Source organism: Coregonus clupeaformis, chromosome 27, assembly GCF_020615455.1.
Source record: "Coregonus clupeaformis isolate EN_2021a chromosome 27, ASM2061545v1, whole genome shotgun sequence".
Lineage (NCBI taxonomy): Eukaryota > Metazoa > Chordata > Actinopteri > Salmoniformes > Salmonidae > Coregonus > Coregonus clupeaformis.
The window spans coordinates 3,143,342-3,160,890 of NC_059218.1; the positions used below are offsets into that span (position 1 = coordinate 3,143,342).

Sequence of the window (17,549 nt, forward strand, 5' to 3'; positions counted from 1 at the left end):
AGCAGACGAATACACAGGAAGTCGAAACTTCCTGATTCTACCAGTGAAATGAAAACTCGTTCTAGCTTGTGATTTGGATCATTTTGATGTTTATGACAAAAACTTAATGTTGTTAAAATAGTAATGACTATATGCCGTGGCAGAGCCATGGTGAAATTTCCCTTTAATAAAAAGTTAAAGTTAAAATTGTCATTTGTGCGTGTCAAATTGAAAACCTATTATCATAGATAGAACAATGAGCCAGATACATTTTCTCACCGGATGTATAAATGTGAGCATCCAGTTGGCGTTTCCACTCACTACGAAGTACCGTGATGAGAGGAAGCCCAGTGGGAGAAGATGGAGGAATATGGATTTTGGCCGACATTCTGCTAATTTTCAAATACATGCTAGAACGCGCCAATAGGATCTCGCTAGCTCATGCTTGGCACTGCCCACCTCCTTGATTGTTCTGCCCACTATGATTAATTTGCTCCCATTGGAAGCGACAGGCTGTGGTCTGTCTTGGGTTAGTTATACAAATCTTTGCTATTATGCTTGGTTGAATAATGGTTTATAAATGCACTTCAAATGGTCATAAGACAAACTCTTATTCCATCATGCAACCTTGCAAGGGTTTCACTGTTGAAGAACATTCTCACATTTGGATGGGATGCATTGGTGCAATAATTTATTCATCCAAGGAATTAAGGCAACATGTCAAGATCTGCCCATCTGTGCAACACTCTCAAAATAATGACGACCTCGAACGTGCCCACATGTGTTGACTCTGATGTCATGTAACAGTGCGCAAAGAACAGGGTCCAGAAGAAGGTCAGTGTACAAAATCCAGACATGAAAGATTTCCGCGCAAGAACAAAGTGCTGTAGCTCAAAAACATCAACACAGGAGATAGAAAGTATGTTTTGCATGCTTTTTTAAAATTGTTTGTATACATTAATTCTGCCGGACGATTTAGCATAGGTGGTTAGCTAGCATTTGCTAGCTAGCTAGCCTAGTGTTGGCTGAATAGCTAACTGTAGCTAGTTAGATAGCAAATGTTAGCTGGCATTTTTGTTGGGCCTACCAACTAGTTGTTTTTTATTTGCTAGCACGCTAGCTAGCTACTTTTCTAACTTTGACTGGCTATGGTCGCTACTATCTAGCTAACTAGCTAGCTAGCTAACATTAACTGGGCTCGATGGTCTTATCTTCCCCGAACCTTGTTCTTAGGGTATCTGTTACCCAAGGGTATTACGTGTGACACACCCAGAATGTTAACGTTAGCTTGCTAGTTAGTTAGATACTTGTGTCAACACATTATGAGTAACATTAGTTCCTTTTCAATGTAGCTAAACTAGCTAACTTAGTTTTAGCAAGCACTATTATTGCTAGCTGGATAACACAACAACTACCTAGGTAGCTAGCTAGGCCTAGCTAGATATAGCCAAAACGACATAAATCATGATGATGATAACTAGGGGTGCATCGCAGTGCTAACTGTGCCACTAGAGATCCTGGTTCGAATCCAGGCTCTGTCGCAGCCGGCCATGACCGGGAGACTCATGGGCGGCGCAAAATTGGCCCAGCGTCGTCCAGGGTAGGGGAGGGAATGGCCGGCAGGGATGTAGCTCAGTTGATAGAGCATGGCGTTTGCAACGCCAGGGTTGTGGGTTCGATTCCCACGGGGGGCCAGTAAAAAAAATAATATATATATATATGTGTTCACTAACTGTAAGTCGCTCTGGATAAGAGCGTCTGCTAAATGACTAAAATGTAAATGTAAAAATGTAATGTAGTGTCTATGCTAAATTGTCATACATTATTTTTCTCTACCACAGATTCTCACAAGGTCTCAGACTCCAGGATGGGAAAATGCTTACAAGAAAGAAACCGATGAAGTCAGACTCAGAGACAGAGTTGGCGATTTCCATATTTACTTGTAATGTTAAAAAGGGAAGAAAAAGACAATCCCATTTTTCTAAATTAGCTATCTAGGCTACTCATCATACTGTAGGCTACATAATTGAGTCACCACTAGAATAGTTATTTTTATGTTATTGAATAGGCCTATATCTTTGTTTAATAAAATGATTAGTCTAAAAATTATTTTTTTAAAGAAATGTAAGGAATTTTTTACGTTGCAATAAAGTTGACTAAAGTAGAAGCTCATCTTTTGTTTGTAGGTATTTTCACTTGGCAATGAGTAATACGTATTATATAGAAATTGCTCATAGGTAACTATAAAATTACACTTAACTTTAAATAGCTAAATCCTGTATAACAAGTAGCGACGACCTTGTACTTATCCAGATATTACAGATACAGGGGGGAGAACAAGTATTTGATACACTGCCGATTTTGCAGGTTTTCCTACTTACAAAGTATGTAGAGGTCTGTAATTTTTATCATAGGTACACATAAACTGTGAGAGACGGAATCTAAAACAAAAATCCAGAAAATCACATTGTATGATTTTTAAGTAATTAATTTGCATTTTATTGCATGACATAAGTATTTGATACATCAGAAAAGCAGAACTTAATATTTGGTACAGAAACCTTTGTTTGCAATTACAGAGAACATACATTTCCTGTAGGTCTTGACCAGGTTTGCACACACTGCAGCAGGGATTTTGGGCCACTCCCCCATACAGACCTTCTCCAGATCCTTCAGGTTTCGAGGCTGTTGCTGGGCAATATGGACATTCAGCTCCCTCCAAATATTTACTATTGGGTTCAGGTCTGGAGACTGGCTAGGCCACTCCAGGACCTTGAGATGCTTCTTACGGAGCCACTCCTTAGTTGCCCTGGCTGTGTGTTTTGGGTCGTTGTCATGCTGGAAGACCCAGCCACGACCCATCTTCAATGCTCTTACTGAGGGAAGGAGGTTGTTGGCCAAGATCTCGCGATACATGGCCCCATCCATCCTCCCCTCAATACGGTGCAGTCATCCTGTCCCCTTTGCAGAAAAGCATCCCCAAAGAATGATGTTTCCACCTCCATGCTTCACGGTTGGGATGGTGTTCTTGGGGTTGTACTCATCCTTCTTCTTCCTCCAAACACGGCGAGTGGAGTTTAGACCAAAAAGCTCTATTTTTGTCTCATCAGACCACATGATCTTCTCCCATTCCTCCTCTGGATCATCCAGTCATTGGCAAACTTCAGACGGGCCTGGACATGCACTGGCTTGAGCAGGGGGACCTTGCGTGCGCTGCAGGATTTTAATCCATGACGGCGTAGTGTGTTACTAATGGTTTTCTTTGAGACTGTGGTCCCAGCTCTCTTCAGGTCATTGACCAGGTCCTGCCGTGTAGTTCTGGGCTGATCCCTCACCTTCCTCATGATCATTGATGCCCCACGAGGTGAGATCTTGCATGGAGCCCCAGACCGAGGGTGATTGACCGTCATCTTGAACTTCTTCCATTTTTTAATAAAGCGCCAACAGTTGTTGCCTTCTCACCAAGCTGCTTGCCCATTGTCCTGTAGCCCATCCCAGCCTTGTGCAGGTCTACAATTGTATCCCTGATGTCCTTACACAGCTCTCTGGTCTTGGCCATTGTGGAGAGGTTGGAGTCTGTTTGATTGAGTATGTGGACAGGTGTTTTTTGTACAGGTAACGAGTTCAAAAAGGTGCAGTTAATACAGGTAATGAGTGGAGAACAGGAGGTTGGAGTCTGTTTGATTGAGTATGTGGACAGGTGTTTTTTGTACAGGTAACGAGTTCAAACAGGTGCAGTTAATACAGGTAATGAGTGGAGAACAGGAGGGCTTCTTAAAGAAAAACTAACAGGTCTGTGAGAGCTGGAATTGGTCAGATGAAACCAAAATATAACTTTTTGGTAAAAACTCAACTCGTCGTGTTTGGAGGACAAAGAATGCTGAGTTGCATCCAAAGAACACCATACCTACTGTGAAGCATGGGGGTGGAAACATCATGCTTTTGGGCTGTTTTTCTGCAACGGGACCAGGACAACTGATCCGTGTAAAGGAAATAATTAATGGGGCCATATATCGTGAGATTTTGAGTGAAAACCTCCTTCCATCAGCAAGGGCATTGAAGATGAAACGTGGCTGGGTCTTTCAGCATGACAATGATCCCAAACACACCGCCTGGGCAACAAAGGAGTGGCTTCGTAAGAAGCATTTCAAGGTCCTGGAGTGGCCTAGCCAGTCTCCAGATCTCAACCCCATAGAAAATCTTTGGAGGGAATTGAAAGTCCGTGTTGCCCAGCGACAGCCCCAAAACATCACTGCTCTAGAGGAGATCTGCATGGAGGAATGGGCCAAAATACCAGCAACAGTGTGTGAAAACCTTGTGAAGACTTACAGAAAACGTTTGACCTGTGTCATTGCCAACAAAGAGTATATAACAAAGTATTGAGAAACTTTTGTTATTGACCAAATACTTATTTTCCACCATAATTTGCAAATAAATTCATTAAAAATCCTACAATGTGATTTTCTGGAAAAAAATTCTCATTTTGTCTGTCATAGTTGACGTGTACCTATGATGAAAATTACAGGCCTCTCTCATCTTTTTAAGTGGGAGAACTTGCACAATTGGTGGCTGACTAAATACTTTTTCCCCCACTGTATATCTGATCTGTTTTTGTAAACTCAACCAAGTTAACCCAGATAGTACACTTTTTGGGGGCAAGTGCAAGCAACAACATTGAGCGGAAAGTTTGAAAAGTGCGCATTCACGGGTAGGTAATTAGAGCCTATTGAGCCTCCAACCTTTGTAATCTCGGACACCCATCGCATCTGGCCACGAGATTACAACCTTGTGACAGTTATTACTGAATCGGATGCAGCTAAGAAGAAACTAAACGCTAAATTGTTGTAACAAGCATGGAAATAAGCATTTGTTGTTACACCTCTGTAATTACAGACTGCAATTACCACCAGTTACATGTTGTTATTACAGTGTAACTATGAGTTATTGCGATTAACTACAATAGTTGTTACAGTGTAACTACATATATAATTACACTATAATAAGGACCCCTTAAAATTAAGTGTTACCAAAGCATTGACACTGGCTAAAGTATTGACGGGTCTCGTGTAGCTCAGTTGGTAGAGCATGGCGCTTGCAACGCCAGGGTTGTGGGTTCGATTCCCACGGGGTGCCAGTATGAAAAAATGTATGCACTCACTAACTGTAAGTCGCTCTGGTCAAGAGCGTCTGCTAAATGACTAAAATGTAAAAAATGTAAATGTAAAAAAACGAGAAAGTTCTGATCAAATCTGTTTGTTCAGTTTGTCATTCGTTCTCACACAGAGCATCAGTCGTTCACACAGTATGTACCGAGCCATCCAAATGTTCCTGACCATGTCAGATTTTCTTAATCAATACCAGGAACTAATGATTTCCAATGAACATCAGTTTACACAAGCCTTCTGTACATTGTAGTTCCATATTTTGCCATTACTACACCCAGTTTTCTAGCGAGACTCAATAAATCAAATCAACGTTTATTGGTCGTGTCAACATATTTGCAGGTGTTATAGCAGGCGCAGCGAAATGCTTATGTTACTAGCTCCAACAGTGCAGTAGAATTTCTAGCAAATATAATACAAATACATAAATGATCAACAATTCTAAAAAAGAAATCAACAAATGTCAGAATCCAGAATATAAATATGTGGTGTACACTTGTTACGGATACAGGTATCCTGTGTTTTTGTGTGTTTCTCTCCTTCTGCCCTAATCACAGGTGTCCTGTATGTTCCTGATTGGTGGTCGTTGAGGTGTCTGCTGATTGGACCAATCAGTGAACATTCCTGTGCATTGCACCACCTGTTACTCGTTTGTTCAATCACACAGCCCATTGTATAAAAACCAGTCTTGTGTTTGTTGAGAGAGAGAGAATATTTCCGGATGTGAGTATGGACACGGTGGTGTCCTGGTTTTGGTTACTCACTAAGTTGCTGTTTATTATGATTGGTAAATTCTGTTAGACTACTGTTTTGTTAGGTGAGTGTGGATACTGTTGTGTCCTGTGTATTGTGTACTACTTAATTGCTGATTACCCTGTTTGGTAGCTTTGTGTGTTTCTGGGAAAAGGGGAGTTTAAGCTAGTTGCCCTTGGGCGTACATTACCCGTAGGAAGAAATCTGTCTAAAAACACTAGTTAGACCTGAGCGGACCACCCACTGTACTTTTGTATGACTAGCAGTAGCCTAGCGGTTCTTCAGGCAGGCTAGATCAGTTTAGGGGGTTTTACACTATTGTTTCATTTCTTGGGTCCTGCTCAGCCCTTTTTCCCAAACCCTTACCGTGTGTTCTGAAATAAACCATTTGTGTTTGACGGTAGTTCATGGTTGTTGTGTCACATTTGTTCTCACTGCTCCATGCCACACTCCTAATTTGCATAATTTATGTTACGGGTCTCATGTCCATCCACCCTAGACGTTTAGAGCCACGGGGTTCGTAACATAAAGACTCCCCTTTTCCCAGATTCCAAGCAATATTTACGGAGCATAGACTTCAGGGTCTGATGCCAACGTTCAAGCGCACCCTGAGACTCTGGGTGATATGCGCTTGACACACGGTGTGTAACTGACAAGGACTTTAACACTTGTTTGAAAAGTTTAGAAAGGAAATTCGTACCCTGATCAGTTTATCACCTTAGGTAATCCAAAAGTTGAGAAGAATTTGATCAACGCTTTACTCACCACCGGAGCAGTAATCCTTCGCAGAGGAATGGCCTCTGGGTACCTGGTGGCCACACACATAATTGTTAACAAACTGGTTACCAGATTTTGTTTTTGGTAATGGTCCAACACAATCAACCATCACATGTTCGAATGGTTCACCTATGGCCGGTATGGGACAAAGAGGCGCGGGGGAAATAACCTGGTTCGGTTTCCCAACTACTTGACAGGTGTGGCAAGTCCGACAGAACTGAGCCACATCTTGTTTTAAGCCAGGCCAAAAGAAATGTCGCAAAACACGATCATAAGTCTTGGTGACTCCCAGATGTCCGGACCACGGGTGATCATGAGCGAGGGATAAAACATTTTGTCGAAAGGCTGTAGGAATCACTATTTGGTAAACAGCATTCCAATCTTCGCCAGCGTCAACATGGGATGTCCATTTACGCATGAGGAGATTACCATCAATGAAATATGCCATGTTTTTCTTCTTTAGCTCGTCCTCTGAGACAACACTAGAAAAAATTTAGCCAGGCTAATGTCAACCTGTTGGTTAGCGATCAGCTGCTCACGAGTAACTGGTAACTGTATTGCCTCAGCAACAAGTTCCACATCCTTCTTCCTTTCTCTGGGCTGTTGGTCAGACTGCACCAGCTTACCAGAGGTAGCACCCGAACTATCCTCTGGGTCACACTCTCTGAATAGAATCGTGTTCGACAAATCTATTACTTCACCCACTTGTCGTGCTTGAGCACGTGTGACAGCACAAGCGGGGAACACATCTGGATAACCCCTGTGCCAGCTCCTCGGAGAGAGACTGGTCACTTTTATCCAATACCTCCAATATGGGTATCACCTTTCCTCCGGCAATATCGTTGCCCATTATAAATGTCACACCTTTTACTGGCAACATAGGACGTACGCCCACTCTGAACAATCCACTGACTAACTCAGAGTGTACGTTCACAAAGTGCAATGGCACTGGGACGAAACCCATTTCAATTCCTTGTACTAACACACTTGAACCACAATATGTATTATTAGACAAGGGCAACACATCAGCTAGTATGAACGACTGCGCCGCACCAGTATCTCTGAGGATTCTAACTGGACGCTGAGACGCTTCGTCATCTGATATAGAAACAAACCCCTCAAAAATGAACGGTTCCTAACTGTGATCTGGGACAGGGACTTTCAAACCACATTCACTATGAGGCCTCTGTCTTGATTCCGGCCTTACAACCGTACGAATCAGCCCAACACCCGTTGGCGGCCTGGCGTGCTGAGGCATCCCCGGTTTAGCGTTTTAGCAGAAAGCAATCATTAACCATATGTCCCACCTTATGACAATAGAAACAGTGACGCTACATCTTTTGGGCGTGCTGGATGTACTGCTGGTCGACTAGGATTAAAAGTTAGCAACTCCGCAGCCCTGCTCTCCGTACGAGCCGAAAACACGCTCTTATGCGTCAACACAAACTCGTCTGCCAATACAGACGCTTCCGACAGTGAGGATACTTTCTGTTCGTTCAGATAAACTACAATGCGTTCCGGTAAACAATTTTTAAACTCTTCTAACAAGATTAACTCCCGTAGAGAGTTAAAATCAGTTACCTTACTAGCACTGTGCCATTTGTCAAACAGATTTCCTTTGTCTCTAGCAAACTCCACATAAGTCTGAGTAGGAGACTTTTTATGAGACCTAAATCTCTGTCGATATGCCTCAGAACAAGCTCATAGGCACGAAGAACAGTAGCTTTGACCAATTCATAATTCAAACTGTCTTCAAGAGGTAGCGCTGCCAGAACCTCTTGGGCTTTACCTGTTAGTTTACACTGAAGTAATAGGCACCATACCTCTTCGGGCCATTTCAATGCTACCGCTATACGTTCAAACACACTGAAATAGGAATCAACCTCTGACTCCCTGAACACAGGTACCAAGGTGATCTGCCTACTAATATCAAACGTAGCAGATGACACAGCTGGTGAGGATGGCTCACTAGCAGGCATAGTATTAGCAGAGACTAACCTCGCTGTTTCTTCCTCTAGTTCCATTTTACGCACCTCCAGTTCCATCTTACGCATCTCCAGTTCCATCTTACGCGTCTCCTGTTCTGCCTCTAGCTTACGCGTCTCCTGTTCTGCCTCTAGCTTACGCGTCTCCTGTTCTGCCTCTAGCTTACGCGTCTCCTGTTCTGCCTCTAGCTCCATTTACGCATCTCCAGCTTGTCTTGCCTGATTTGTGCCCGCTCTTCCGCCTCCATTTGGAGCCGTGTCGAGCGGACATCCATCCTGGCATCACTGTCAGTCAGTGGGGAGAGTGGGTCATAACGGGGCAATGTGGCTGGAGCCTTAGTCTCGTCCTCAGACACTGATGGGCTTACAGGAACAGCAACCACATCCCCCTACAGGAGCAGCAGACTCAGGCGGCGGTAACTCAAGCACTCGCTCGTTTAACAATATCGCTAGCACTACTTCCCTAACTTCTGCTTTCACTAAACCCCTCGGTATGGGTACAGAAAAGTGGTCAGCCAAAGCCTGTAGATCCACTCTACGGCAATTATCAAAAACCTCCCACGTAGGGTTTTCCAAAAATGCCTCCAACTCAAAAGTAGCCATCCTACTAGCAACACGAGCCGTCGACTACTGAACACACAAAAAAAAAAGGTAGTACAGCTGCCAAGCTCAACACTGAACCAGACACTTACTAATTTGCATGAGTAGCACGGGATGGATCCCGGACGAACCCCCACTTTATGTTACGAACCCCGTGGCTCTAAACGTCTAGGGTGGATGGACATGAGATTATTTGGGATGCGGAACGCACCAGCCACTTTCCAACGCCTGGTTAACACAGTATTGGCTGGAGTTCCTAATTGTAGTGCTTACCTTGATGATCTGGTCATTTATTCAACTGAGTGGTCTGATCATGTTAATGTGTTGGCAGATGCTTTGTCTCGTGTGTAATGATCTAGGTTTTTTTTTGTTATCCCGATAGGATGATTTGTGAATTTGGGTGTTGTGATAGTATGGTGTGTCGCAAACCATTGTGGTTTGCTCTTTTAAGGGTGGGGAGTGTTACGGATACAGGTATCCTGTGTTTTGGTGTGTTTCTCTCCTTCTGCCCTAATCACAGGTGTCCTGTATGTTCCTGATTGGTGGTCGTTGAGGTGTCTGCTGATTGGACCAATCAGTGAACATTCCTGTGCATTGCACCACCTGTTACTCGTTTGTTCAATCACACAGCCCATTGTATAAAAACCAGTCTTGTGTTTGTTGAGAGAGAGAGAGAATATTTCCGGATGTGAGTATGGACACGGTGGTGTCCTGTTTTTGGTTACTCACTAAGTTGCTGTTTATTATGATTGGTAATTCTGTTAGACTACTGTTTTGTTAGGTGAGTGTGGATACTGTGGTGGGTGTCCTGTGTATTGTGTACTACTTAATTGCTGATTACCCTGTTTGGTAGCTTTGTGTGTTTCTGGGAAAAGGGGAGTTTAAGCTAGTTGCCCTTGGGCGTACATTACCCGTAGGAAGAAATCTGTCTAAAAACACTAGTTAGACCTGAGCGGACCACCCACTGTACTTTTGTATGACTAGCAGTAGCCTAGCGGTTCTTCAGGCAGGCTAGATCAGTTTAGGGGGTTTTACACTATTGTTTCATTTCTTGGGTCCTGCTCAGCCCTTTTTCCCAAACCCTTACCGTGTGTTCTGAAATAAACCATTTGTGTTTGATGGTAGTTCATGGTTGTTGTGTCACATTTGTTCTCACTGCTCCATGCCACACTCCTAATTTGCATAATTTATGTTACGGGTCTCATGTCCATCCACCCTAGACGTTTAGAGCCACGGGGTTCGTAACAACACTCTTATAAAAAGGGTTCCAAAACGGTTCTTCGGCTGTCCCCATAGGAAAACCCTTTTTGGTTCCAGGTAGAACTATTTTTGGTTCCAGGTAGAGGCATTTTGAGTTCCATGCAGAACCCTCTGTGGAAAGGGTTCTACATGGACCCCAAAAGGGTTCTACCTAGAACCAAAAATAGTTATTCAAAGGGTTCTCCTATGGGGACAGCCGAAGAATCCTTTTAGGTTCTAGATAACACCTTTTTTTCTAAGAGTGTATAGCATTGGCAAATAAAATGGTATGTACTGTAGTAGGTACAGTACCAGGCAACATTTTAGACACACCTACTCATTCCAGGGTTTTTCTTTATTTTTACTATTTTCTACATTGTAAAAAAATAGTCAAAAACATCAAAACTATGAAATAGTCATGTAGTAACCCAAAAAGTGTTAAACAAATCAAAATATATTTTATATTTGAGATTCTTCAAACTAGCCACCCTTTGCATTGATGACAGCTTTGCACACTCTTCCCATTCTCTCAACCAGCTTCATGAGGTAGTCACCTGGAATGCATTTAAATTAACAGGTGTGCGTTGTTAAAAGTTAATTTGTGGAATTTCTTTCCTTCTTAATGCGTTTGAGCCAATCAGTTTTGTTGTGACAAGGTAGGGGGGTATACAGAAGATAGCCCTATTTGGTAAAAGACCATGTCCATATTATGGCAAGAACAGCTCAAATAAGCAAAGAGAAACGACAGTCCGTCATTACTTTAACACATGAAGGTCAGTCAATCCGGAACATTTCAAGAACTTTGAAAGTTTCTTCAAGTGCAGTCGCAAAAACCATCAAGCACTATGATGGAACTGGCTCTCATGAGGACTGCCACAGGAAAGAAAGACCCAGAGTTGCCTCTGCTGCAGAGGATAAGTTAATAAGAGTTAACTGCACCTCAGATTGCAGCCCAAATAAATGAGTTCAAGTAACAGACACATCTCAACATCAACTGTTCAGAGGAGACTGCGTGAATCAGGCCTTCATGGTACATTTCTGCAAAGAAACCACTACTAAAGGACACCAATAATAAGAAGAGATTTTCTTGGGCCAAGAAACACGAGCAATGGACATTAGACCGGTGGAAATCTGTCCTTTGGTCTGATGAGTCCAAATGTGAGATTTTTGGTTCCAACCGCCGTGTCTTTGTGAGACGCAGAGTAGGTGAACGGATGATCTCCGCATGTGTGGTTCCCACCGTGAAGCATGGAGGAGGAGGTATGATGGTGTGGGGGTGCTTTGCTGGTGACACTGTTGGTGATTTATTTAGAATTCAAGGCACACTTAACCAGCATGGCTACCATCTGCTTTGCGATTAGTTGGACTATCATTTGTTTTTCAACAGGACAATGACCCAAAACACACACCCAAAACACACGTCATTAATCACATGATTTACATGAACTTTCACATGTGGGCAGGCGTAAGGTCGAAGGGCAGGCGTTACCTTGCAAAAGTGGGTGTTTACCTGTGCTGGCTTATAGTTCCGGCAACACACACACACAACACGGTGTAAAAATGGGCAACACAGTTGTCTCTGACAGCGAGAGCAGCTTTGTGTCTGACTACATCCCAGAGGGAGATTCTCTTCCCTTGGAAGATCTACAGAGAATTCCAACAGATCCAACCATATATGTTCGAGCCGTTGGCTTCTAGCGACGAAGAAGATGTGAGTTTGGAAAACGAAGTTCAACCATCCCTGCCCAGCGACGTGTCTGAATGGTATGTAACGTTATGTAGTACGTCGTTATAGATAGCTAATGTAAGCTTGCTAAATGTATCTCTAGCTGGCACAACACTGAAAGTTATGACAAAGCCTCTATATAAATGTTATCTGTAAACATAATAAACCAGAGCCTTACCGATTTGTTTATTCACTGGTTTAGTTTATGGTGCTTATGGTGATAGTTGCTAGGTAATGGCAACATAGCCATCAGCCTAAATGTAAAACTGGCAATTATGACAGTGGTTTGTTATTAGCTTCTTAGCTAGCTAGCTATTTGCTTACTTTATCCATGCCAGTGTATTTCCATGCCACTGTTTAGAATGAATGGAGATTACTTAATTAGCTGCAGTGATCTGCTACTTAATAATAACATATGTTTTTACCCATAGGTGTTCTTGTGGTGGCCACTGCGAAAACATGCCAACAGCTGAGGACAACATCTGCTGTCGAAATGTGACTCGGGTAAGTTTCAGTAGCTTGACTAGAACTGATTAGTTCCGGTGACCATGTGTTGTTTGTTGCCTATGGGTTACCAAGCTATACATGTCCCATAGTCATCCTTATTTAGGTCTAATACTCTAACACAAAAATGTATTGTTATACAGGTCATGGAGAAATGAGAGGACCCCGAGTTACAAGACAGTGTCAGATGCATGACCCTGCACCCTGGATTTGCTGAAGTCTGTTTTGCTCGGTGGGTGCTGCAGCATGCCAAATACATGGACAGACAGAGGAATGGGGAAGAGGAGTAGCAGAGTCAGGCACCATGTTTCAGAAAATGTAATGCCACATCACAGGAGCAAGCACAACAATACGAAAAAGTAATTGCTTCATGTTCTCTATTTACAGACGTTACAAACATACTGCATATCGCAGTTTTGTTGGCTGGTGTTGGCAGTATTTGTGAAGGCTGATTCGTGTCGTCCTGTGCAGAGTTCCCTGATGTGACAGGAAACTACACTGGCTTGATTGCCCATTTTCTCTGGCCTGGCGTAGCTGGAGCAGAGACTGTCCAGCACCTCCACCTGTGCCAGCAGAGCCTGGCAGTGCCTGGGGCTTTGGACCACCTCCTCAAACAGGAGTCTCTGCAGTGTGTCAATGTAGCCTTTTGAAAGAAAGGTTACATGTGATTGTTGCACAAATTTTGTAAAGATTTTAAACATTGTGTAATTTATACATGTAATGTTTCAAACAAGTACTATATTTTGTTTTTACATTATTTTTGGGGGGCATATTTGTGGCAGAATTAAGTACAATTTACCAAATATGGGGGCCACTTAATTTTTTTAATTTTTTTAAATTATTTTTTATTATTTTTTTAATTTTTAATATATTTTTTTAAATCTAAGGGGGTAGAGCAGCTTAATATTGCAGATAGATTGTAACTTCCATCAATGTAATTGTCTGCATCACTTCCAATCCCCCATGTTTTATATATATATATATATATATATATATATATATATATATATATATATATATACATTCACATATATATATACATATACATTCACATATATATATACATTCACATATATATATACATATACATTCACATATATATATATATATATATATATATTGTGATGTCACGAGAGGCTGTGTCCTGGAGGGACGTTACATCCCCCCTGAGATGGCTGCAAACCCAGACAGCTATGGCTCCATCTGCTGGTATGGTCGGGAACTCCAACCCTCTATGGCCAATCTTCCCACGCAGCTGAAACCAATCAGGGGCTGATGAGCTGAAGGTTTGTTGAAGGGAAGAGACACGGTCTCCAAGCTGGGCTCTCTGGAGGACAAGAGTGCTGCACGTCCACTTCCATGAGGAATATAAGGATTTGGAGATACTTACCTTTGGGAAATACTCACCTTTGGATATATGCACCTGTGGAAATACGTGTGGGACATTTGGAAGGACGTTTTGCTGGGTTGGCCACTAGCTGCAACGTGGAATACAGTAAGACTGAGGAAAAGTTATTTGAGCGAGGGAGAGTTATGATTTTGGATGTGGAAGAGACATCCCTGAACTGTTAACCCTTAAAGAGCCACCAGAGAACAGAATTGTGTTATACTTTCGTTAGTTTCCCAAGACCTTTAATAAAATCCTTGTTTTGGTTGAACCTGGTCTCCTTGCACTACTTGAGCAATCCCGCTGAAAGCTGTGTAGCCTCCGTGACATCACAGATGGTGGAGAATACGGGCACGCCTCAAGCGTTAGTGCATGTCAGAGGAGGATACCGAAGGTTTGATCACCCAGTTTTCCAAGTTGGCCGTAGGCTCCCCGCCCGACTGAAATGGAGGACATATTGAAAGCCCTTGTTGCTGGCCAGCAAGCCCAGATGCAAGCAAACGTGGCTCTCTTGGAGGAGCAAAAGAAAGCCAACCTTCTGAAGGCAGAGGAATTGCAGTTGCAGAGACAGAGGGTGGTCCAAAATACCCGCCCAATAAAGGCAAGTGACTTTATATCTAAGATGGGAGCTACCGATGACATTGAGGCATACCTGCATGCATTTGAGGCCACGGCCACTAGGGAAGCCTGGCCCAAGCAACAGTGGGTTGGTCTGTTAGCCCCCTTTCTAACCGGGGAATCGCTGAATGCTGTCCGGGACCTGGGCCCTGACCAGGTTACTGACTATGATGCCCTGAAGTCTGAGATCCTCAGCAGATATGGACTCACAAAGTTTGGTATGGCCCAGCGCTTTCACAGCTGGACCTTCCAACCAGACCAACCTCCTCGGGCGCAGATGCATGAACTTGTCCGAATCGCAAGGAAATGGCTGGATCCGCAGAGGAATACAGCAGCGGCGGTGGTGGAGGCCGTTGTGGTGGATCGTTACCTACGCGCCCCTGCCTTATGAGGCAAAACGGTTCATCAGTCAACAGGCCTTGACCACGGCTGAGCTGACCGTGGAAGCTGTGGAAAAGTACCAGGCCACAGCGGAGATGCTGAATGCTTCCCGGAAAAGACCCCAGGAGTGCGGCCCCACCACAAATGGGAAGAACCCGTCCAAAGGACCCCAAGGTCTCGAACCCAGCCACGTCAGGACTTATCCCGGCTCCAGGGGGAGCCAGAAACCAGGCGGGTCCAAGAAGAGTACACCAGGAGGGGGGAAATTCGACAGTGTTACCGGGTGTGGGGAGATGGGACATATCTCCTGGCAGTGTGGGAAACCAGCCGATGAACCTATGCCCACTGCGGAGTCCTCCAGCTCAGCACCCACACACCGTTTTGCCTCGCTCTTGGGAGTCGTAGATGGCGGCCCAGATCGACCCCCCCACCTGCCCGGTAACTGTGAATCACCATGATGTGGAGGCCTTACTGGATTCTGGTAGCCGGGCCACCCTGGTGCGTAAGGATTTGGTGGGCCCAACGTGTCTGACCCCGGGGAAAGTCCTCCCAGTTTCCTGTGTCCATGGGGACACCAGAGAATACCCCATTACTGAACTTACAAGACCAGCACACGGGGAACCATACACACGACGGCGGGGTGGTTGATTCCCTCCCCGTCCCTGTCCTAATTGGACGAGACTGCCCAGCCTTTTACCCACTCTGGAGAGAGTCTCAGGAGAGGATAACCCGAGTACCTCGGAAACGGAGAGGCAAGACTCATCCTGGGAAGGCTCGGTGCAATCCTCCGAATTACTCACTCCCGCCCGGGCTCGGATAGGGATGGCAGGTGCCCAGACCGACACAGAGACGGAGCTACAGAATCTGGACAAAGAACTGTCTGGTCTGGAAGGGGACCGCTGAGAGGTATCGTTTGTTAAAGCAACAGTTAGACATGAAGACAGAAGAGTTAGATATCCTCCAGGCTAAACTCCAACAGAGCTCCTTCCATAAGCAACAGGAGGAGCTGGAGAGGCTGCGCAGGACCATCGAGGAGTGTGAGGAGACCCTGCGCAGTAGTAAGGAGGTCCAGAAGAAGGCAGAGGAGAAGTACAAGGTGTTGGAGAACAAGATGAAGAATGCGGAGGCAGAGAGAGAGAAGGAACTGAAAGCTGCTCAACAGAAGCTAAACTCTGCTAAAACCAAGGCTGATGCGTTCAGTAAGAAACTCAAGGAGAGACAACAGGAGGCTGAGTCCCTGGTCCTAGAGTTGGAAGAGTTGAAGAGAGAGCAGTCTGGCAAGCACCACGGCAATGCGGACGCCCTCTCCCGGCGTGATGCCTTCTTCGCTGCCTTTACCCCGACGAGGACGTCGGTCCCGAGGAGGGGGATGTGTGATGTCACGAGAGGCTGTGTCCTGGAGGGACGTTACATCCCCCTGAGATGGCTGCAAACCCAGACAGCTATGGCTCCATCTGCTGGTATGGTCGGGAACTCCAACCCTCTATGGCCAATCTTCCCACGCAGCTGAAACCAATCAGGGGCTGATGAGCTGAAGGTTTGTTGAAGGGAAGAGACACGGTCTCAAGCTGGGCTCTCTGGAGGACAAGAGTGCTGCACGTCCACTTCCATGAGGAATATAAGGATTTGGAAATACTTACCTTTGGGAAATACTCACCTTTGGATATATGCACCTGTGGAAATACGTGTGGGACATTTGGAAGGACGTTTTGCCGGGTTGGCCACTAGCTGCAACGTGGAATACAGTAAGACTGGGGAAAAGTTATTTGAGCGAGGGGAGAGTTATGATTTTGGATGTGGAAGAGACATCCCTGAACTGTTAACCCTTAAAGAGCCACCAGAGAACAGAATTGTGTTATACTTTCGTTAGTTTCCCAAGACCTTTAATAAAATCCTTGTTTTGGTTGAACCTGGTCTCCTTGCACTACTTGAGCAATCCCGCTGAAAGCTGTGTAGCCTCTCGTGACATCACAATATATACAGTGGGGAGAACAAGTATTTGATACACTGCCGATTTTGCAGGTTTTCCTACTTACAAAGCATGTAGAGGTCTGTAATTTTTATCATAGGTACACTTTAACTGTGAGAGACGGAATCTAAAACAAAAATCCAGAAAATCACATTGTATGATTTTTAAGTAATTAATTTGCATTCTATTGCATGACATAAGTATTTGATACATCAGAAAAGCAGAACTTAATATTTGGTACAGAAACCTTTGTTTGCAATTACAGAGATCAAACATTTCCTGTAGGTCTTGACCAGGTTTGCACACACTGCAGCAGGGATTTTGGCCCACTCCTCCATACAGACCTTCTCCAGATCCTTCAGGTTTCGGGGCTGTCGCTGGGCAATACGGACTTTCAGCTCCCTCCAAAGATTTTCTATTGGGTTCAGGTCTGGAGACTGGCTAGGCCACTCCAGGACCTTGAGATGCT

At 44.3% G+C, this 17,549-nt stretch overlaps 1 pseudogene; it reads right to left on the reverse strand.

Annotated features, from left to right (window-relative positions):
• The window catches only part of LOC121542166, a 154,937-nt pseudogene that overhangs the window by 41,902 nt on the left and 95,486 nt on the right, over positions 1-17,549 (reverse strand).